The sequence below is a fragment of the Eumetopias jubatus genome, unplaced genomic scaffold (genome assembly GCF_037043125.1).
Source record: "Eumetopias jubatus isolate StellerSeaLion01/CBP00866 unplaced genomic scaffold, mEumJub1_p1.0 scaffold_5, whole genome shotgun sequence".
Classification (NCBI taxonomy): Eukaryota; Metazoa; Chordata; class Mammalia; order Carnivora; family Otariidae; genus Eumetopias; species Eumetopias jubatus.
Genome location: NW_028274811.1, coordinates 133,581,577 through 133,605,748, shown reverse-complemented (window position 1 = coordinate 133,605,748; position 24,172 = coordinate 133,581,577). Strand labels below are relative to the sequence as shown.

General features: G+C 33.2%; 1 pseudogene; it reads left to right on the top strand.

The window, feature by feature from the left end:
• LOC114204737 (small COPII coat GTPase SAR1A pseudogene) overlaps nucleotides 1–20,889 on the top strand; it is a 176,069-nt pseudogene extending 155,180 nt beyond the window's left edge.
• Nucleotides 20,890–24,172: the final 3,283 nt, after the last annotated feature.

Sequence of the window (24,172 nt, the reverse complement as noted above, 5' to 3'; positions counted from 1 at the left end):
TCCATAGCATTGCCATCTCAAGGCTGCCCCTCTGATCACAGGCACCATGGAGAACCTATTTCAATTTCCCAGCAGCCAGTGCTCTGCTCCACTAAGTCTCCCTCCCCTTCTCATTGTTTTCCTCCCTCAGTAGGACTCTCCTCTGGGTGATGTTATCTACACCTGCCACCAATAGAACTCTATTGCACTCTTCTTTTTCATGCCAGATTCTGTGCTCTGCTACAGACTCCTGAGTCCACTCCTCTGGTTCCAGAAATTTGTCATATTACTTAAGTACAAATAGAAGGTCACTGGATTCTGTATCCTACCTCTTTCCTACATGTGGATTGTGAGTGGTTTTATTTGCTCTTTTTGTTGAACTTTATAGTTTCCAAAGACGTGTATAGAGATTTAACTTATTTTACCACCATCCTAGGAAAACCTAGGATAAAAATAAAAATATGAGAAGGTACATTGTTTCAACCCTCATATTATCGTCTTTTAAATCTGTTGCTATACACAATTGTTTCTGCTTGTATGTCAGACATTTTTATTTCAGATATAACATGATGTTTTTGCATTACTTTCATATTGTAAACTAATTTGTTGTTCTAAACAAGTTAATATATTGCCTATGAAGGGGAGAAGAATTCGCTACCATAAATTATGTCTCTTTGACATAAGATTATTTTAGGCTGATTATTTTTAAGAAACAGCAACATAGGAAAAGCTCTGAAAACTGAGTAGAAGTTAGCCTTTTGTAAAATGCATTTACATTTATAGGGAAATCTCCATTTCCTCTCTCTGTACCAGGAAGAAGGGGATAACTAAATCTCTAGAATCTCTTATCAGTGAAGAAGGCACTGACCTAAATCTGAGTAACAACCCAGCCCATATTTACTGTGCTTTTCTTGATAACTTCCCATAACTGGGTCCCAACTCCCCAATATCTTCTTTTGTCTTTAGCTGTAGATAATATTTAAGGTGGTTGCTTGGAGCATTTCTGGGTGTTACTCAAGTTTTCCTTGGTATCTCCTACATAGACAGAAGGTATACATGTTATTAAACTTCTGTTTTTCTCCTGTTAATCTGTCTTTTGTCACAGGAGGTCTCAGCCAAGAACCTAGAAAGGCAAAATAAAAGTGATTTTTCATCCCCTATACCTGCAGCTCTGAATAGTCACTGATTTTTTTATTCTCAAAAATTGTTTCTCTGCTGGAGTCCTTTCTCCTTCTTGACTTTGTTAAAAAAAATAAGTAAATAAAAATAAAAAATAAAAAATAAAGACAACAGAACCAAAATGGAGTCACTTGTGTTAAGCCCCATGTCAGCAAACCAAGACTTAATACCTGACCTAATTGCATTTTAAGCCTCTGATAGTAATATAACCTTTAACCATTTAATCTGGAATTATCTGGTCAAAACTAGAGAGGTCATCTGGGAGAGACCCTATAAAAGGACGGTGACATTGCCTGAAAGGTTTGATATAATTTGCTTGTCCCACCTCCTTTCTGCCTATAAAAGCCTTCCATTTTGTACATTTAAGACTTCAAGTTGTAAATAGTCTTATTATTTTTTTGAGATTCTACACATTAACAAATACCCTGAGATTTATACTACACTTAAAACGTAGTCCCAGTATTTCCTAAAAATATCAATTTTTTGTGTTATTGAATGAGCCAGAATTGGGACTGTTAAGAGATAATTTGAGGCATATTAAAATGTTTAAGAGTTTATTTGAGCAAAAATCAATTATCAGGCAGTGCCAAACCAGAAGTGGCTAGGATGATATGCCAATAGATGTTGGGGAGAGACTTTTAGAAAGAAAAATCAGGAGCGAAGTAAGGCGATCATTAATTGGCTATAGCTTAATGCCTCATTGGCTATTTGTGATTGGTTGTCCTTAGCACTTTAATTCTGCAACCTTGAGATATTTACAGGTTTAGATTTTGGCTTGCTAACATAGGTCGCCATGGCATTAGAGGCAACATGGTCTACTGGCCTCCTTGCTTAATTAAACAGAACTCACATTTTGTCAAAGGGAACTTTTAACTCAGAATTCTTTTTACTAAACCATCTGTCACACACATCAATAATATTTAGCTACAAATTTCCCTCCTTATTCATAAACTTAATGTCCCATATTTAAACATTCTTCAGAATGCATCCATATCTGTATGTATATATCGATATATTTAACCCATAGAGAAAATTGAAAGTTAGCTAACCAATAATACTTTCACCATGCACAGAAGTGGAAAATAAGATTGTGTTTTATTCACTATCACATACCTTACATGACACAAAGAGCCTGGTATTCAACATTCAAACACCAGGAGTTGAATTAGGTGAATAAATTTTATAAATTAAGGATTTGGAAATATGTGTGTAAACTTACTAACTTTATTAAGAGTATTTGAAGGAAGAATAGTGTTGGAAAGAAGAGTTGGCTCTACATTAGGGGAACCCAGTACAGATCAGACTCTGTGGCTAGCTTGCTGAGTGAATTCAACAGAGCCACTTGCTATCCTTTTATTTTCTGAAGTGTGAAGTCACAGTGTTTCTTTCAGTGCAAGTGAAATTTTTACAGAGCATCTTCTTTAGGTGATATACTTCCAGTGTGTTATATAGATGGCCAAAAATGGCTTCTGTATATTGGCTCCTATATTGTATATTTCTTCACATCACACTGAGAACTCTTAGCTCAAAAACACACTGGTGGGGCGCCTGGGTGGCTCAGTCGTTCAGCGTCTGCCTTCGGCTCAGGTCATGATCCCCGGGTCCTGGGATCGAGCCCTGCATCATACTCCCTGCTGAGCAGGAAGCCTGCTTCTCCCTCTCCCTCTCCCCCTGCTTGTGTTCCCTCTCTCACTGTCTCTCTCTCTCTGTCAAATAAATAAATAAAATCTTTTTAAAAAAAGTTCACCGGTACGAAGTTTTTACTCAAGTATTTGTTTTAAATAAAGTCCAAATAAGCAAATTTTTAGCCACTAAGAACTTGATTTTTCTGCATAACCAACAAAATTGTGCACAGAATCTGCTAGCCATTGGTAAGATAAGACTGATGCCGTAAAGACCCACAAACCACTGCTACCTTCAAGTGTCTTCTGACTCAAGGAATGTCTGTTGTGCTGCCAAGTGATATCACCTAGACACATAAGGCCCCTTTTCCATCCCTTTGTTGCCCAGAGCTCCCTTGACCTTCTCACCTTCTTTCTGGTGGCCCTTGTTGTAGCTTCTGGACAGTTTGGTGCTGTGAAGAATTTCCTCCATGCAAACCTGTACAGGCATCAACCAAGAAAGTTTGCGTGTGTGCTACTGCCACCTCGTGGTCATTTCTCTTTCTTTGCTCAGCTCTAAAATCCCCTTAAGAGCCCTTAATGAATGTCACGAGGGTTAACCAGAATAGTTTTTCTTATAACTATACATATACTTATTTTTCCTCAAAAAAATAGCATCAACCGAGTGCTTCCTTTTCTGCTGATCTGTCCAGTATATATTGCGTCTATAAAATTTAGAAATCTAAAATATAAGAATAAAAAATCGATTACTCCATTGTTAAGATTAAACCAATATGCCACACATTAAACATATAAAATAACTGATGTGTTAAAAACCTCACTTTCAAATGATTTCTGAAAACATCATGGCAATTTGATCTGCCACAATCAAGGAAGAAAGCATTCATTTTCCAAACCTTTGCCATTATTCAACATTGCAAACTTAAAAAAAGGGGTGATTTCAAGTTTTGGAGTTAAAGATGGCATATCATTTTAATATATACATATAGCTGTCAGCTAGTGAAACTCATTGGAAATTTCTGTTTAATCTTATTAAGTTGATATCATTATCTAAGCATTATTTACATAGATTAATTGGATTTCATTATGTATTTGGTGTTAAAATTTATTTTTTTAATTTTTGATTGATGTATATTTAATAGTCCTAGCTTACAACTACAATTTTCCTTCTAGTTGTTTTCATTGTTTCAGAAATGATTTCCCAGTAAGAAATAAGATTTTTTTTTCTATATTAAATCTTATAAAGATTTAGGTACCTATATTCTACTGGATCTTGTATACTGGTCATTTTCTAAAGTGTGTGTTAAAATATGCATTACATAAAATGAGCCATTTTCACCATATTTTGGTGTGTAGTTCAGTGATTTTCAGTACATTCACATTGTTATGCAATTACCATCACAAACCAGCTCCAGAATTTTTTATCTTCCCAAATTGAAACTCTGTACCCATTAAAAACAAAAACAAAAACAAACAAGCCAAAACCAAATTCTTATTCCCTATTTCCTCCAGTCTCTGGCAACTGCTATTCTACTTTCTGTCACTATGAATTTGGCTACCCAAGTATCTCATATAAGTGTATCATACATTTATAAAGAGATCTCTCCGTTTGATTCCAAGTAACATGACCTGCTCCCTGAGAGTGACCATCAGGCCCATTTCAGTCATGATTTTATATCTGCCATTAAGATGTCAGCATTTAGCCCTGCTTGGAAGCTTGATGCTTCATGGAAAATGCTTCAACTAAGTACTGAATTTAACCAAACTTGTATAATTCTAAGATGTGGCTCAGGCCACAAATCCTGTTTTGTTATAACACTCTGTAATAAAAGCTTTGAATCCTATATAACATGTCAAAGGGTGGGCTAATGTTCTCCCAGCCCTGAAGCTAAAAAGCCCACTGCCCAAAGTCAGGCTTCCTTTATAATATGTGAGGTGCAGTCTACTAGACACAGTGTAATGTCTTGGAATGCAAGGAAAACTGGAAACCCACACACATGTGATTTACCTTGGCCTCTGACTTTCCCCCAGGAAAAACTGATCCAATAGGCCTGATATGTGCACTTTTGAATAATTTGTCTTTGACTTCTCTAAATGTAATTTTGACTCTCTTCAAATAACTTGTAGTCTATAATATCTTACATTAAAAAAACTATTAAAAAAGTGAATTTTGATATAATATTAAATATTTATATAAAGTATTTGCTGTAAAATACTTGGTTTCTATAATAATATATGTAGAAATTCAAATAAAGTAGATTTTTAAGTTCCCTTCTGATAAATGATGTCTATCAATTTTATAATTAAAAAGGTCTTTTCTTCATTTTTAGAGAATAGTCTTAGAATTGTTACTATGGAAATCAGTTAACTTTTCTATTTCTTTTCTTAAATGTTAAATGGAGTTTCCCAAGCAAAAGATTTCTTTTGCTATCAATAACTGAATTCCGGTTTAATTTGAATCTCAAAGCTTTTGGATTGACTGTCTGAGTATAACATTCCCAGCTGCCTTATCTTTTATATACTTCCTATCTGTTCATGGGATAGCAGTACACCACAGTAAAATGGAAGCCTTCTGGGTAAACCCTAATGTTCTTTTGAAGGATATGTTTATGTAGCATTATAATAGCTTTTATTCCTTGTAATCATTAACAATATTGGACTTAACTATCATTAACTTAAAAATAGATACTTTAGAATTATTTGCTTCTTATGGAATTGGAATTGGAATTGGAATTTTCCCCGTTCATTATGTAGTTGGATACATCATATTTCAGAAAGAAAAATAATATGACACTCACGTAATAGTGGTAGAATGATAAAACTATTTACCAATAAATATTTTCTCTCTTCAAACTACAAGTTTATTGATGATACATAAAGCTAGAAAAGAGGTTAAAGCTTTCTAATATAATCAATCAATTCAAATTTTTTTTCCTTTTAGCTGAAACTATTTAATAAATACCAGTTCAAAATAACTAATGTATGGGGGTGCCTGGGTGGCTCAGTTGGTTAAGTGACTGCCTTCGGCTCAGGTCATGATCCTGGAGTCCCGGGATTGAGTCCTACATCGGGCTCCCTGCTCAGTGGGGAGTCTGCATCTCCCTCTGAACTTGCCCCCTCTCATGTACTCTCTCTCTCTCAAATAATAAATAAAATCTAAAAAAACAAAACAAAGCTAATATATGTAATACAGAAAGAATAGATGCATGTTGGTTTCTTAACTTTGGATGTATAGTTTATAACCAAAATACCAAGTAACATATGAAGCATAAACAACTTTCAAATGCTTTGAAACTTAACTGAGTATAAATTAACAAGCAGACTAAAATACTGACAAGTTCTTTAATTTTTACTCAAAAGTTATGACTTTTGAGCTTTAATAATTCCCAAAAAAATACCTGTTACTAACTTTATATTCCTACTCCATTAACTTTAAGAAGTGGGCTAGACTAGAAGAAATACGGTGAACACAAATTGACATATAAAATTTTTAGGTGGATTTATCTAGAAGGAATGAATGTGTGTCTAACAGAATGCTTAAAAAACACAAACTGATATTTAAATTATTCAATAAGAAAGATGCATGTATTAGAGATTCTGCATGAGGATGCAGTCATTAGTTTTAAGAAAAAAAATTATTCAATTTGATTAGAGCATTGGTGGCAAGTTTTTATAGAGTAAGGATAAAAGGAATATTGCAATTCATAGTTTAGAGGGTGATAGAGGTTAAAGTTGCAGCACCGGTATTGTATGGAAGTGTTGAATCACTATTTTGTAAATACACATATATTCTTTTTATTTCAACTCTAAATTAAGAATTGGGAATATTAAACACCCTTTAAAAGTAAACAGGTTAATAAAATGCACCCCTTTTATTGATTTAACATAGGAGAGAGAGAGAATTCAGAGAGAAAAAATGTCTACTAGAGACACAGAAGGTGATTCTGAGGCTGACTCAGAAATAGAAACACAAAGTCATGTTCAATACAACTGTGCAAAAGACAGAAGAGAGAGCTTTTCTGTTTTTGTTTTTGAACCAAGGAGCAATTTCTACAAATAAATGTGGCAGGTACCTGGTCTGTGGAAACTCTACCCGAAGCAGAAGGAAAACATAGGTCAGATCAGACCAAGCATCAGTGCCAGTTAGTCTTGAACAGAGGTACGTGGGAGCAGTGAAATTAGAGTGAACATGAATCTAAAAATGTACATAATGACTAAACTAAGTTATTCATGAAGGATCACATAAGCAGTGAAATTCAGAGATAAAGAGGAATGTCTGCCAGACACCAAGCTGTTATTAGAAGTGGCAGACATGTAGTGTGTGATTACAGAAACAGCAATAGTTGAAATAATTTACTGTGTAAATGTCAGTTACCTGCAATTTCTTCCAGTCTGTTGGAAACTCCTTCTATCAGAACAAGGTCTTAGAAGTGGGGACCTCTAAAATATGCTGGTTCTTAAAGTCAGGCAAACCAAAAATATAAGAGGGAGACTCAGACACTTGACACAAACAAGTGTAACCTTTCATAAATTGACACTGCTATGTTGTGCACTTTCTCCATTTATACTACTAAACACTTTTAAGTCTGTGTCAGTTAAAAATGACTATAAATTTCAGTATGATATCTTTTCTCTTATTTCACTATCCATATAAATCTGGTTTTGTGTGGCCTATAGGCTGGAGGTTTATGATCAATACTTTCACTTATCTCAGAAAAATAAATGGAAAATGAAATTGGTTAAATGATCAAACCCAAAGCCTCACAATAAATTACATATTTCAGCACCTAGAAGTGCTATCTTATAATACCATAAATATTTACAGTTTGGGGTTATAAATCATTACGACCTATAAGACATTATTTACTAAGGTAACTTCAAACCATATTTGACACTTCAGTGACTCAAAATAATATAGCATGCCAGGGCCATTCAATGGGGAAATGTCAGTCTTTTCAACAAATAGTCCTGGAAAAATTGGAATACTCATGCAAAAGAATGAATCTGGATCCTTACTTTACACGATATATAAAAATTAGCCAAAAGTCGTGCAAGAACTCTAAACAAAACTCTTGAAGAGAACGTAAAGAAAAAAAGCTTTATGACATCGGTAATCATTTCTAGGATATGAAATCAATAGCATAGACAACAGGGGAACCTGGGTGGCTCCTTCGGTTGAGCATCAGACTCTTGGTTTTGGCTTAGGTCGTGATCTCAGGTCTCAGGATCCTGGGATGCAGCCCCGCTCATCCTCCTTGGGCTTCGCGCTCAGCAGGGAATCTGCTTGAACATTCTCTCCCTTTGCCCCTTCCCCCCTCACTCTCTTTCTCTCTCTCTCTCAAATAAATGCATCTTTTTAAAAAAATAGCACAGGCAGTAAAAGAACATATAGGTATATTGAACTATCAAAATTAAGATATTTGTGCAGAATTTCATGGTGCATTGTAGTAAAGCTATAATGAGATACAAACATTGTCAGTACTTACAAAATTGGTTATAATCTAGAATTCAGCTTCGTCAAAAGAAGGATAAACTTAGAAAAAAATAAAAGGAAAGATAGAAGGAAGAAAGTATTGAAGGCAAAGAAAAGGAAATGAAGACGAGAAAGTCCATAAAGGAAAGAAGGAAGAGAGGAGGAAAAAGAAGGAAGAAATAAAGGTAAGTTAGGAAAGGAAAGGAGATAAGGGAAATGGGTAAAGGCAAAATATTGAATGACTTTTGGTTTAGTTTTGGTTTTGATTTTGGCTCAGGTCAAAGTTTTTCTTGAATTACTAATAAGGCACCAGCAGAAAGGCAAGAAATCATACCTATAGGTATTTGAAGAACTCATTAGGAAATGTACAAGTAAGAAAGTCAGGTTAGCTAAATGACAGGTTAATTTTCTACAGAGCAACAAAATCGCAAGTTTTGATTTATCCTTTTTATAGGCCACAAACAATCACAACTCATAGTTTTTTCAATAAGCTAGTTTCTAACTTTATGGGGCTGGAAATCATCAGTCAAATATAGAGATATCTCTTGATTAGATTATCTCTTAATCAGATGAGTGGAAAGTAAGCTTATAAAAAACACACTTCAAAATATTTCATCATCAGTTGTCATTTTGCCTTAGCCTTATTTTCATGTTTGAGTAAATTACTTTTGTGTAAATAAGAAAATGAATTACAGAAAAAAGAGAGAAAAGGAAATAACTAAGGGGAAACTTCGGAGAAATAGTTATCCAAAATTTCAATTGCATAATGCAAGCTTATTAGGGGAGTATAGGCTTTCTGAGCAGGACTTAACACTTTCCCAGTGATTTAATATTCAATTAAATAAACAAGCCTAAAATTTATCCTGCCTTTCTGTGAACACTTTTTTTCTTAAGTGAACATAATTTATCATAATTTTGCTATGCTATTTGCATAATTAATCATAGTTTTGCTAATAAAATTTATATAAGTATAAAAAATATTCTAAAATATCTAAAAATCAGATATACAAAAATCTTTTTTCTTTACTCTGGTAGACATACTTTAAAGTAGTTGAGTTGGATCAGTTTAATTCCTGTATCATCAGAAGTTAATACCATGAATTTTAATCAGTATGCATTTACAAAACTTTCTCTGTTTAACAACATATGGAATCATCTGTTAATAATTGAAAATATAACCTTACTAATTAAAAATTAGTAAAATGCTAATGCTAGAAAATTATAGGGTTGTGTGTAGTAATGAGATTTAAGATATAGTGAATTTAATATACGATTTAAGTAACAGTCTTTGATTTCACTAGTTTCATGACTGAAATTGTACTTTCAGAATTGGATGAACCCAAATGTTGTTTAGAATTTGGCCACAGAGTTAAAATTTTTAGGCTTATACTGAGAGTCATATATATTCAGCCAACTCCAAAAGTTTTATTGTCTTCTAGGTAAATACAGTGTACTTTTGGTTCTATCCTCCTTGAGACACATTGATATTCAGATGTATATTGAGATAGCCAGATGAATTTAAACATGATTTGCATAAATAAAAATTTGTTAAACTCTTCCGTAGTTATGACTTCATCCCCAAATAAAACTAAAACTCTTTCTATCCATCTCAGAATTAAGCATTGGGAAATAAGTCTTGTCTTCACTTGCTATCTGAATAACTCATGTATTCAGTTTGAGTCAGATTTCTAGTTTTTATGTTCATAGATGTCTTATGTTTGCTGTTATTATAAAGGATATTTTAAAAGATATAGAAGGATAGGCAGATGTAGAGGTATATAAGGTGAGTTCCAGAAGGGTCTAGAGCACAGGAGCTTCTGTGCCATGGCTTTGGGGTGTGTGACCTCCCAAGATATGGATGCTTTCACCAAGCTAGAAGCTCCTACCAATATGGAAATTCTGCCTCCTTCTGTGATAGTTCGTTAAATGAGTTTAAGAATTTTTTTCTTATGATTTCTTACTCTGACCTAGACATATGGTAAATAATTACATATATTATAAATTTAATATAAGAGCATTATTATGAGAGTTATTTCCACCTTGCTTTATGAATATGAAAACTGAGGCCCAGAAAGTTTAAGTTATTGGCAATGATTCATGACTACAATTCCTTTCGTTGATATCACAGTGCTTCCTGAACAGAAATCTACTCCTGGTAATCTCCATTATGGCCAAAATGAAAATAAAATTTATATATATAATCAGCTACACATGTGGAAATCTGTAACTACAGAAAGAAAATGTATAAATACCTTTACCTCCCAAAACTTTTCTGTGCTCTGTGTGATGAATAGTCCTTATCTCAATAATGTCATGCAATTTTAAGTTCTTATATTCTTCTCATTGCTGAGTGTTCCTCCTGTCATCATCCACATTCATTCAAATTTGATAATGCAAGTCTTTGAGCATGATCTAAATTTGAATATAGTGTATCTTTTGTAACTGAAGTATCATGGAACAGATATAAAATGCTATCCTTGAATATAAATGCATCATTAGAAATGTCAAGTACCTTTATTGTCTAATATCTAAATACTGCAATGTAGAACCTGAGAAAAATGTGTGCATAGGGAGGACTTTGCATTTGAATCATATTCTAAGTATAAAATCTTATAAAAATAATGTATTATTTTAACTTAATTTACATTTTTAAATATGTCAGAAAGTTATATAGCTCACTTGTTTACAAAAATACTGTGAAAGACTCCTCTGTTCATGTGCCCCTGGAGGCTGGTTGCTCTATGTTTGTACTGCATTAATACAATTTATTCTCTGTAATTGGTGAATATGTTGTGTCAGGAGCAACCTGAAACATCCAATTTTCCCTTGGTCTTCTCTCTTAGAAAGTCTGATCTTGAGGCTGATGATGCTACTGCTAGGTCAGGAAAAAGACCTATGAGGTCAAGCAGGAGACTTGTTCTTGCAATATGTATCCTTTGCATTCCTGTTTGTACTTGAGCATTCTCCTTTAGCAATTCTGACTACTATTAATCTTCAAAGTCCTAAGTGTCTACAAGTGAACTGCAGCTTATTTCATTACTTGAGGGCAGGTACTTTATCTTTTCAAATAATAACAAGCATTTACCAAGCATGGTCTTAAAACTATTTTAAGTGTTTTGTGGAATTGTCTTCATAAGATTCATAACTCTCTGAGGTAATGTGGTAGCCACAAAAATGTACCTCATAGACCCCCACTTACCAGGAGAAAAGTCAACCCAAACCCCAGCTACTCTGCTCTGAAATCCATCTCTGCATGTGTGCTGAGTCCACACTTCACTTGGGCTGCTCCCAGACAATAACTGAGCTCAGCTGGGATACTGCTGGAGACCCATTCCTGGGATGGGAATATCTCTGATGGTTGTTTTTGGCTTAAAGACTCCCCAACAGCCTTGTGAAATTTGCCACATTGCATAGCAGTTTACAAACCTTCTACCCAATCTACCTTCTTTTTTCTCCTTTTTGGGTCAGACTTCAATTGTGCTTAGATGGCTGTTCCAATCTTATGAAACTCTCTCTCCAATTTCTCTCTAACATCCCCACACATTTATATAGTCTTGATCTTCTTAGGTGATTGAAACCAACACAAATATATACTACCATTGATCCAATTTTTTATACATTGATGGAAATTAAGGTAGATAATTTATCCAAGATTATTGATTTAGGAAGGTACATGTTTGAGACGATACTACATTCCCCAAAAGGGAGTCATCTTAGGGCTAGTCAATTTACTACTGCAACAGTAAGTTCTAAGAAAGACTACTTGTGAGTTGGACCTCAGGACCTTTGAAATATTTTCCATCTGTGTTATACCTAGTAGGAATTTTATGTTCTGTAGAATATCATTGTTCCATAATTTTTAGAACTTTTGTAGCCCAACTCTTACATTCCCTTTTCTTTTTTTTTTTTTTATTTTTCTTCATGCTGTTTCATTGTTCATTAGGGGCAAGGACTTGCAGTGACCACATGTGAACAGGATATATTGAATAAAGTGTGCATATATTCATTAAGATTTATTTAACATAGGTGCATCTTTAGGTATTTATTTGTTAAAGCATTCATTTAAACTATATTTGCATTTTTATGCATAATTATTTAGTTAAATTAATTAATATATTTTTAACAAATGAGACCAATTTATTTATATATTCATATAATGTATACATATATTCAGTTTCTGACCTGTCACTAATTTACATACTTAAAACCTCTACCACTCATTGAGAGAATTCTTTTTTAAATGAAATAATGCCATTTGTTTTCTTTTGTCACCTAATTAAAAGTAAAATGAGCTTATTTAAGTGTCCTCCCAGGGCACACTGAAAATTTCCCCATAGTTGTAATATAACATGGACTTTCATTATGTAAGATAATCAACTTCAAAAGAAAGATGCGACTTTTATTATGAGTTTCTGTTTACAGAAACATGTTTAGAGTTCCATAGACCTACGATGATGGTGTTGATTCAAGTGGAACCATAGATGTGGTATTATGTTTTTATTGAGATATTCTTTAGAATATGTATATTTAGATCCCATTCCAAACCCTCTACCAAAAATTATGTATTTAAAAATATTATAAATAGAGGCACTTTTATAGGTTACTTCTTCTAGCAAGTATTCTTCTAAATAATTTGAGAAATACTGTTCTACATAGAGCAAATTTTGAATGCGAATACACACTCATTGAAAAATATAGGACTCCCTGCTCAGTGGGCAGCCTCCTTTCCCTCTCCCTCTGCCTCTCCCCATGCTTGTGCACTCACTCTCTCTCTCTGTCAAATAAATAAAGAAAAAAAGAAAAATATATAACTTCTATCTGTCAGTATTATCAGTAATTATATTATTAAATTATCATAGAGGACTATTAAGTCAACACTATTGGTTTAATATAAATAAAATGGTTTTCAGAATAAGGGCTACAGGATCTGGAGACTATACTAATTATTTAGTATATAGGTGAGATTGTTTTTGTTTTTGTTTTTGAGCATATAGGTGAGATTGTAATGAGAATAATAGCTGGTAGGATCTAATTAAAGCACAAAAATAAATAATATGTTTTCCTTTCTTTTATCTTTGACCTTCAGTCACTTTTAGAAATTCTGTAATTATCTTAAGTATTAATTTTGGAAAACAGAAACAAATAGGGAGAAAAAATAAATTGTCAGGAGAGAACCTGAGAGGTTTTCTTTTGTACCAAAACTACCAACATTCACACAAAGTTGGGAGTCATTAAGCTGAATGAATGACACATACTTTTCCCATTCCTTGACATTGAATGCAGATTTTAGTAGATGGTAGTGTTCCCTCAAAAACATGTTCTGATAATCATGTAATCCTGATCATCATTTTATAGCTTTGATGAGTTTTTTTTGTCTTCATTCATGGATGGATGATCTAAGTCACTTGTGGCCCAACAGTATTTGCATTTCTATTCCTCAGTGCTTAAAAAATATAAACATATCTGAATCCATTAGCAAGCTTCGATTTATGGCTTATAAGATTGTATTATTCTGAATAAATGATGTTGGATAAAAATCTAATAAATTTACATAATGGAATCTATAAATGTAATGGATTAACTGCATTAACGTATTTGTGGCAGTAATTTACTTTTTCTTTTTAGATGGAAAAGAATGTTTTTAATTTTCCTTTAACAGATATTATTAATCTTGTTGACTTTGTGGCTAAACATGTTGTCAGATCTATTTACCACTAAAGATAAAAATGTCTTGCATTTAAACCTCTAGGGGGGAAATGCTACATGAATTTCTAAAAGATTGCTTTGAATATAAACAGATATATAGGAAATATTTAAAACATATAAATGGGAAATAAAAATCATTACTATATTGCATTATTTCTAAGAACTAAAGCAAAAGTTAATATAGTGTCAAAACACAAAATGAAAAAAATATTTATACACAGTCACACAAGAACATTATTAACCTCATATTTTTAAATATGTAAACATAATTTTAAAGTAACAGGTTTTATTTTTCATAAATGAGGTTGAAAATAATCAGTTTGCCCTTATTGTTATCCAGTTGTACAAGACTATATCTATGTTACAATCATATTTCATAAGAAACTGTGTTAATTTAGTTTCTATTTTCTGAATTCTGGGAAACACATTTTTCTCTGTAAACAGTTACAGTTACAGTTCAGGAAACTGAAAAAAAAATACATACATATGACTGAGTTCTAAATGACTGATTAAACATGAATGATTATCTTTATGGTGGTCAAGATTTTAAATTATGGAATAAATATTATTTTAGAAAGAAGTAAGTCAAATTAAAATTGTTTAAATGCTGTAGTTTAGGAAAGCTGGTGGTGTGCTTCCAGCATATACAAATAGTAAGATCATTTAGGTGGCATTGAAAGAATAAAGATTTTGACAATAAAATCCAATAGAGCTGAGGAAAACACAACCACATTCAGATGAAGATAAGGATCACTAAAAATGTCAGTTCTTTTATATTTTACTCCAAATATGAAAGCATTAGAAGTTAGGATTGGTAGTCTGTACCAATAATTAATTAGGGAAAGTAGAACACCTTTAATAAAACCAAAATATTTTCTGGGTTTAGTACATATATAACTCCCTCAGGCAGAATTTATGACAAAATAATTTTGTGACTAAAGAATATAATAGCGCCCAAGGTAACTTAAATCACTAATACAGAGGCGGAAATTTTATTTCTAAGCCAATATACACACATACATACATACATACATATATACATACATACATACAATCTGTTTTTGTTTTCTATTCCTGCAAAATAAATTACCACAAATGTAGTGGCTTAAAATAACACCCATTTATTATATCACAGTTAGGTAGGTCAGAAGTCTAGGTGACTCTGTGCAACTTAGAATCTTACAAGGAAAAATCGCAGTGCTTGTCAGCCTGGGCTCTAACCTGGAGATTCTTGGACAGAGTCCACCTCTAGTCTTACTCATTTCAGGAAGAATCCCATTCTGTTGCTTTAGGACAGAGGTCTCTAATTCCTTTCTAGTTGTCAGTTGCGTTCTTATTTCCTTTTTCACTGTCAGTTGTCAGTTCCTAGAAGCTGTCCACATTCCCAGTTACATGGCTCCCTCATAATTTATATATCTCTGAAATTCTCTTCTGCTTCATCTTTCTTGCTCCCTTTTCTGTTTCTACTATTAAGAGCTCATGTGATTATGAAGGGCCCACCAGGACAGTTTACCTATTTTAAGGTCCTTGATTAGTGATCATCATTACATCAGCAAATCTTTACCATATAAGCAAACATATCCACTCTCTCAGAGATTACAGTATGAGATCTACTGGGGGCTATCCCTATAAAATCTCTATCAAAATACCAATGACATTTTTTCTGGAAATAGAAATAACAATCCTAAAATTTATATGAGCCACAGAAGATACCAAATAGCCAAAACAATGTCAATGATGAAGAACAAAGCTGGAGTTATACTTCCTGATTTCAAAACATTAAACAAAACTACAGTAACCAAAACAATATGGTAGTGGCATACATACATACAAACATACAAACAAATACACCAGAACAGAGAGCCCAGAAATAAGTATATATGTATATGTATATGTATATATATATATATATCTCCCACAAGGATGCCAGTTCTACACCATGGGGAAAGGATAGTTTCTTAAACAAATGGTTTTAGGAAAACTGGATATCCACAAGAAAACAATGAAATCAGACCTTTATATTATACCATACTTAAAATTAACCCAAAATAGAGTAAACATTTAAATGTAAGACTCTAAAGACTGAAACTCCTAGAAAAAAACATAGTTCATAACATTGCTCTTAGCAATGATTTCATGGATATGATACCAAAAGCACAGGCGAGAAATATAAAAATAAACAAGTGGGACTACATCAAACTAAAACATTACTGCACAGCAAAGGAAAGAATCAACAAAGTGAAAGCTAACCTATGAAATGTGAAACAAATATTTGCCAACCACATATCTGATAAGGGTTAATTTCCAAAATAAATAAGGAACTCTTGCAACTCAATAGCAAGACAGAACAAAACCCTAAAAAAAACAACAAAAAAACAAATAACCGAACTAAAAAATGGACAATGGACTTGAATAGACATTTCTTCAAAGAAGACATACAATTAACCAAGAGGTATATGAAAGAGATATATGGTCAACATAACTAGTCACCAAGGAAATGCAAATCAAAGGATATTGGACTATTATCTCACACCTAGAAGATGACCATTATCAAAAAGAAAGAGAAAGACAGAGTGAGGAATTAAAATAACAAGTGTGGAGATATTGAAACTCCTGTTCATTGTTAGTAGGAAGGTAAAATGATACATGTGCTATGGAAAACTGGATGGAGATTCTTCATAAATTAAAAATATAACTATCATATATTCTGCAATCCCACTTCTGGGCACTTATCCAAAAAATTTAAAACAGGCTCTCAAAGCGATAGGCACATTCCCATGTTCATTGCATCATTATTCACAATAATCAAAGGTAGAAACAATTGAAATTTCCATTAACAGATGAAAAAGGAAATTATATATATATATATATGAATTCCATATATATATACTATGGAATACTATTCAGCCTTTAAAAAGGAAATCTCATCCCACACTACAGCGTGGATGAAACTTGAACATTATGCTAAGTGAAATAAGCCAGTCAGAGAGGGACAAATGTTGTAAGATGCCAATTATATGAGCCATCTAAAGTATTCAAACTCATAAATTAGAAAGTAGAATTGTGTTTTCCAGGGATTGGGGGAAACGGAAAATGGGGAGTTCTTTTGAATGGGTATAGAGCTTTATTCATGCAAGATAGACATATTTTAGAGGTCTGCTATACATCAATGTGTATATAGGTAACAATAGCATACTGTACACTTAAAATTTTGTTAAGAAGGTAAATTTCATTTTATATGCTTTTCACCACAATAAAAATAATCAAAGAGGATGAAATCCACATCCAGTATTTTAGTTCACTTCAAATCCCTTGTATTTTTATGTTTTGAAAAATAACCAGTCACAGACAATTAATTAATTACAAGTAAAATATAATCTTAGAAAAGAGAGATCTGATGGATGCTACCTTAGCCAAATGACCAAATACTATATAAATATAATGAGACAATTTGATATCCAGTACTTCCTCAAAATATATAAGCAGGATAGGATTTTGTATCACTTATTCAGTATCATTCCAAAAAAGGAAAATCGACATCCAATTATGAGAAAACAATCAGATAATCTGAAATAATAAGCATTCTACCAAGCAAATTGTTTTGTACTTTTCACAAATGTCTATTTCATGAGAGAAAAATAAAAGTGTTAAGAACTTTTCCAACTTAAATACTAAATAGACCTAACAACTAAATACAAAATGAGTAATCCTAGATCGTATGCTAGATTGGGAGAAAATGCTCTAAAGCATATTATTAAGATAAGTAGCAAAATTTGAGTATGGATCGTAAATTATAAAATACCACTGTGTCTGTGTTAGATGACTGTTAAATTTTCTGTGCTTTTGAAAAAGAATGACTTTGGATCTGGGAAAGATCCTATGTTAAATTCATGGAAATATTTTCAAGTGGAATAATAATAATATTTTTCCATTTATTTAGAGAGAAATGGATGGATGAGATAGATGATAAATAGATGATAGATAGATGATAGATAGATAGATAGATAGATAATAGATAATAAATAGATGGATGATAGAACATGTATAACAAAATATCAACCTTTGGTGGATCTAGATGAAAGATATACAGATTTACTTGGACTATTTTTCCAACTATTTGTTTAAAAATAGGTAAAACAAATAAACAAAAACTACCCAGACATTGTAAACCACAAATATCTTTGTGTTATATACACTGTGATTCAAAACCATATTCTTCATCGTAGAAGTACTGCTGATGTGGAAGATTATTGGAAGTTTCACCATGATACTATTTAACAAGGCACAGAGAGAAATATAGAACAATATCTTAACCTTGTGATAGAGATAATAAGAGGTGTTCCAGCATGGACCAAACCTTAGTAGTACTGCATATAAACATAGTTATAGTGGAGAGCAGCAAGAATTTCATTCTTGAAAGGAAACATTCAAATTTGCAAATATTACCAAAGCCCTCCTGATCTCCATTTTGAGAAACTTTCATTATGAGCATGTTATGACAGGTTGTAAGAGCATAGGCTATTGATACAAACACTGCAAGTACTGAAAAATGCCCTGGGGCTCATTGTGTCATCTTTTTTTTTAATTTTAACTTTTTATTGAAATATAAATATACATAGAGGAAAGTATTTATCAGTACATAGATGATGAATTTTTACAAACTGAGCACACCTGTAAGAGCACACAGATTGGAATATAAAATTTTACCGGTACTTAAGAACCCCTCTTTTCACCTCTGACTGTCACTGCCACTCCTTCACCACCCCAACAAGAATAAACACATTCCTGATTTATAGCATGATATTTTTTTTCTTGTTTTGGTACTTTGCATAAATGAAAAAAAAAAATCCTACACTTGACTATTGTGGACTGAGCTAGCCTGACTCTAACAGCTTGCCCAGGTGTTTTCCTTTGAATATATTAAAATGTCATTTTAAAATGTCAAAATTGAGCCACAAGCTCCTCCAAAGATATATGCTTTTCACTGGCTATCCCACACTAATATGTGAATTAAGAGGCCAAAAATGTGTGTGATCTTGATTATTTTTTCCTTGCCAGCATGATGGAGTATATTTTCCACAGCAAAATTACTGTAGTTGTTTTAACAGTGAAAATATAAATGAGACTACATCTGTTATTACTCACCATAATAAGGAGTATAATAAATAACATTATCACTATTGACAGAAATAGCAATATTCAGATATAAAGGCAAGGTTTCTGATAAACCATGAGATAGCAAACTGTTGAATCTCTGTGCTTCCAACCAAATTACTTTTGCATATTTTCATATTTAAAGGTAATTACATTTATAACTCATCTTTGAAAGAAAAAGACTCTGAGAATATTTAATATGTAGACTTGACCAATGAATCAGAATATTCTAATGCTGACTTTTCATATTTATTTACTGTTTGATGCCTAATTTCCCTGGTATTTATACGTATTATAAGGTTATTGTAAGAATTTGTGAGCTTTATGTAAAATCTTTACAGAGCTACAGCGTTGTCTCAAACTCAAATATTATTATTAGAATATATTCCTCTTATAGTTTATTGTCCTTAATTTATGCATAATTTATAGAAACACATAAGGCTGAGACTATTGGTAACCAGCAAATAGAAAGTAAAGATTTAAATCAGTACAAATAGGCCACAGTACATGAAGTATAAATAATCATGAAAATATAAAATATATACTAAATCTAAAATATACTCATTCCTTATATGTATAAGATAGAATATTACCTATAAACTGAAAATATTCTTTTAAATGTACTTTACATGTATTAAGAGTTTGAAGAATAGACATAACATTTAATCGTTGACCAAGTGAACCAATTTTAGATAAATTATCCTAATGAGAAGTATGAAAAACAGTATGATATTTTTGTCCAGAACTGATTCGTGCACACACACATACAAAGTCTGATATTCACCTTATGCATAATTAAGGACATTTCCACTTTATGAAATAAAATTTTAATCATGTATTGAAGGCATATTTAATAGTATGTAATAACAATTACCGTATATTGTTAAATAGAAAAATAAGCTCTACATTGAATAATAGAAATTTTATCAGGAAATACATCTCCATTTAACACACACTTACACACATACAGAAAAATGACTGGAAGGAAATATGCTAAAAATTTAATCGTATTTAACTCTGAGTTGTATTTTCTCCTCTTTTCTTATTTTTTAAAAAAAATTGAAATGACTATTATCTCTATACCTTGAGAATATTGCATTTTAATACAACATATTTCAATACATACAAAATGTAAAGAAGTAAAAGGTGTAAAATAGGTTATAGATCTCAAATAATCAGAGATTAAAGACACACACACACACCCCCACACTAAAACTTTAGAATAAACTTCGAGCAACATTGTGTTTGGCCTGAAGCAAAGCTCAAGGAGCGATGCTTTTTTGGGAGGTGTAAAATCTAAGCAGGGAAAGTGAAGAAAAAAGGAAGTCAGTCTTGAATGGATTGGAGAACATAACAAGTGATGTATTCCAGGTGACCACTGCTTCACTTAGAGACATAGCATGTCTCCTCAGCCCAGCAGAACATCACTGGACAGGCGTAGAGAAACAAGTCTTCCTTTAGACAGCATGATGGAGAAGACATGTTTTTGAAGTTCCCTTTTTTGTCCCCCACCCCCATTGGTTGACAGTTGCTCATCAGGGAATTGTTACTCCTGAAATTTGGGGTTACATCACTTTTCCCTTCACAGCTGCCAAGAAGCCAGATCCCAGTCCTTGTATTGCAGTATTTCATCAGATTCTGCAAGTGATTGGCATAGTTGGAGAGGGGAATGTCTTAGAGGACGCAGATGGACCTGAAATGAACAGGTTATCTAATGGAAAAAAAGTCAAAATCAATGAGGTCGAAGATCCAAAACAAGGCATAAGATGGATCTAATACATAACAGAAAAATAAAATAGTGCGGCTGAAACATGAAACTACGAATAGTAGGCAAAAATACAGGTTCCTGGTCATAAAACAATTGAAAAATCTTTCAAACTAGATTAAGAAAAAGAAATCTCCCATATAAACTTTCTGTCAAACAGGATAATAGTTAGAGAAATATAAGGGTCATGATTGGGAAAGTGTTGATTAATGATGCCTAATAGGATTTATTAGTAAAAAACATACATAAAATATACAGAGGTTGGTGGTTCAGGGATTGGTGTGGCAGCTCCACGATGATCCTTTGTGTGGTTATCTTCATGTTTCCTTTTTTTTTTTTAAAGATTTTATTTATTTATTTGGTAGAGAGAGACAGATAGTGACAGAGATAGCGAGAGACAGCACAAGCAGGGGAAGAGGCAAAAGGAGAGGGAGAAGCAGGCTCCCCATAGAGCAGGGAACCTGACGTGGGGCTAAGTCCCAGGACCCTGGGATCATGACCTGAGCTGAAGGCAGACGCTTAACCGACCAAGCCACCCAGGCGCCCCTATCTTCACGTGTCTTGTGGTTGGGTTTCTTTGAAAGTCTTGGATTTGTGAGTCTACAGTTTTGATCAAATTTAGACTTTTTTTGGTTATTATGTTTTTAAATATTTATTTTGTTTCTCTCTCTGTCTTCTCCTTTTGTTATTTCAATCGTCCATGTACTCCAACTACATCCATTACATCTCTACCAATTTGATTTTTTTTTATATATTCCATACCTATACTAAACATGTTCAATATTTTATCTGACATTTTGAACATATGAAGCAAGTTATAAAAATGTTAACATCAGTTTCAGTCTTGGTCTGTTTCAATTCATTTGCTTTTTTTTTTTTTCCTTATATGGGTTATATTTTTCTGCTCTTTTTACATGTCCGTTAAGTTTTGATTAGATGAGGGCGCCTGGGTGGCTCAGTTGGTTAAGCGACTGCCTTCGGCTCAGGTCATGATCCTGGAGTCCCGGGATCGAGTCCCGCATCGGGCTCCCTGCTCAGCGGGGAGTCTGCTTCTCCCTCTGACCCTCCCCCCCCTCATGTGCTCTCTCTCTCATTCTCACTCTCTCAAATAAATAAATAAATAAAACCTTTTAAAAAAAAGTTTTGATTAGATGGCAGATACTATGAGCTTTGCACCTTGTTAGTTGCAGGGGATTTTTTTTTTTTTTTTTGTACTCCTTTAAGTGCTATTGAACTTCATTTAGAAGTGTAGTTAAGTTACCTGGAAACTGATTCTTTTGAGATTTGCTTTTAAAGTGTGTTAGGTGGGACCAGAACAGGCTGTAGTCTAGGTCCAATTATTCTCCTCTGAGATCCTTCTGAATGCTCTACCTAGGGGCCGTGATCACGAGCTTTCCTAAAATTCTCTAATTTTTAATGGATGTTCTTTCTGCAAATTAGAGTAGTCGCCTCACGTGCCTGTATTGATCTATACACTGCCAACTCCTCGAGGGAGACCTGCTGTAGATCTTTAGATTTCTCTCTCTGTTCATTTCTCTCTTCTCTGACACTCTGCCTTGCAAACTCAAGTACCTTTGCCTCCCTGCAATCTCTGTTACATAACCTCACTTTGGGAATCTGTCAGCCTCTGACTGAGTTCTTCTCCCTGCTTTATGATCTACTTTTTATTCTTCTGTCTTATGATTGTAATGTATTCACAGGGCAATAGCCTGGGGCAATTGTAGGACTCACATTGTTTGTTTTCTATGGCTAGATCAATGTCTCCATTGTCTTATTGCCAATGTCTTGAAAATGTTGTTTTAATATATTTTCACCCTTTGTGTTTGAATTAAACTAGATAATCATGGAAGACTACTAACATGGATTGTATATTTTAACCCCCAATGGAAATGCTTTCACTGATACGCATTTGGTTCCTATTTCTTTACCCTTCATTAATATAGAAAACCCTAAATATGAATTGCTTTTCAATAGAAATTTTAAATTTGTTAAATTTAATTTGGTTGGAAGCACAGAGATTAAACAGTTTGCTATCTCACGGTTTATCAGAAACCTTGCCTTTATATCTGAATATTGCTATTTCTGTCAATAGTGATAATGTTATTTATTTATGTTAAAGTTTACTACCTTTACTATTATCTTTATGAGGACCCATATTAAAATCTCACAAAATCTCATTTAAAAATCACAATATAATGAAGAATTGGACTCATTTCTATGACTGGGCTGGTATTGATGTACTCATTTATGTGACTTTTTTTTTTTTTTGCGCCACCTAAAAGTATAGGTCCAAACATGTAATTTGACAGATCCAAATGTGTAATTTGGGAAATGATCTCACTTCATCTTATTTTTCTGAAGATTATTTTTCCATCATGCAAATCTCAGTGGTTTTGGTCAAACTAAATACCTAAGTAAACTAAAACAGAGGGTAGACAGATTGGTAGTTTTTTTGACCTTCCCTGACTTTCTAAACTGAATGTTTTTCCTGCCTAGTTCAAAAATCTCCACCTGATACTTTTAGACATATTTAGTTCTATACAATTTCTTGTAGACCTACAAGTGGAATCTGCCAGAATATTCTTACCCTAACAGATTTTTGGATTTGGCTCCTTTTCTCCAGCCATATCCTGCTGTTCCTCATCCCTCTGTACGGCAGTTCTAGCAGTGCATTGAAGGGTTGCACCAAATGATGCACTGAAGGGAGAATAATTAAAGTCATTCAATTATTGAGTATTTATGGAGGATCAAATATGTGCCAGCAAAGGTGCTGTCTTATGGAGATGTAACACGGAACTTGACAAATATCAATCTGCTTTCACAAAAATCCAGTATCAAAAGGTATTGCTTTAATTTTCTCCTGAAATGTCAAACCATGGACAATGCAATGGATAGTTATGACCCAGAAAAAAGTAGGACATATGCTTTAATTTAATGGCTTATTTCCTAAGTATTTAAAAATATGAAAAAGTATGTAATTGCAAAATTTAGCTGTAAGAATATACATTGATGTTTCACATCTGATGACTATATAACCTTATTTTGTCAGTGTAAACCTAAAACCTCCTATTCAAAGGGAAAAATCTATTGGAAAGGAGATCAAACATAATTATCAAAAATAAACAACTGGTGATTGAAGTTAAACCTAAATAATAATGTCACAGCTACAACAGGTTGACTAATTGTCATATGAAAATATAGAGAGACATAGGCTAAATCAACTGAAAATTGGGAAGATAGGTTTGAGGTAGAGAAAGGAAGAGGCAGAAAGTTAGGATATTTTTAAGGCCTAGG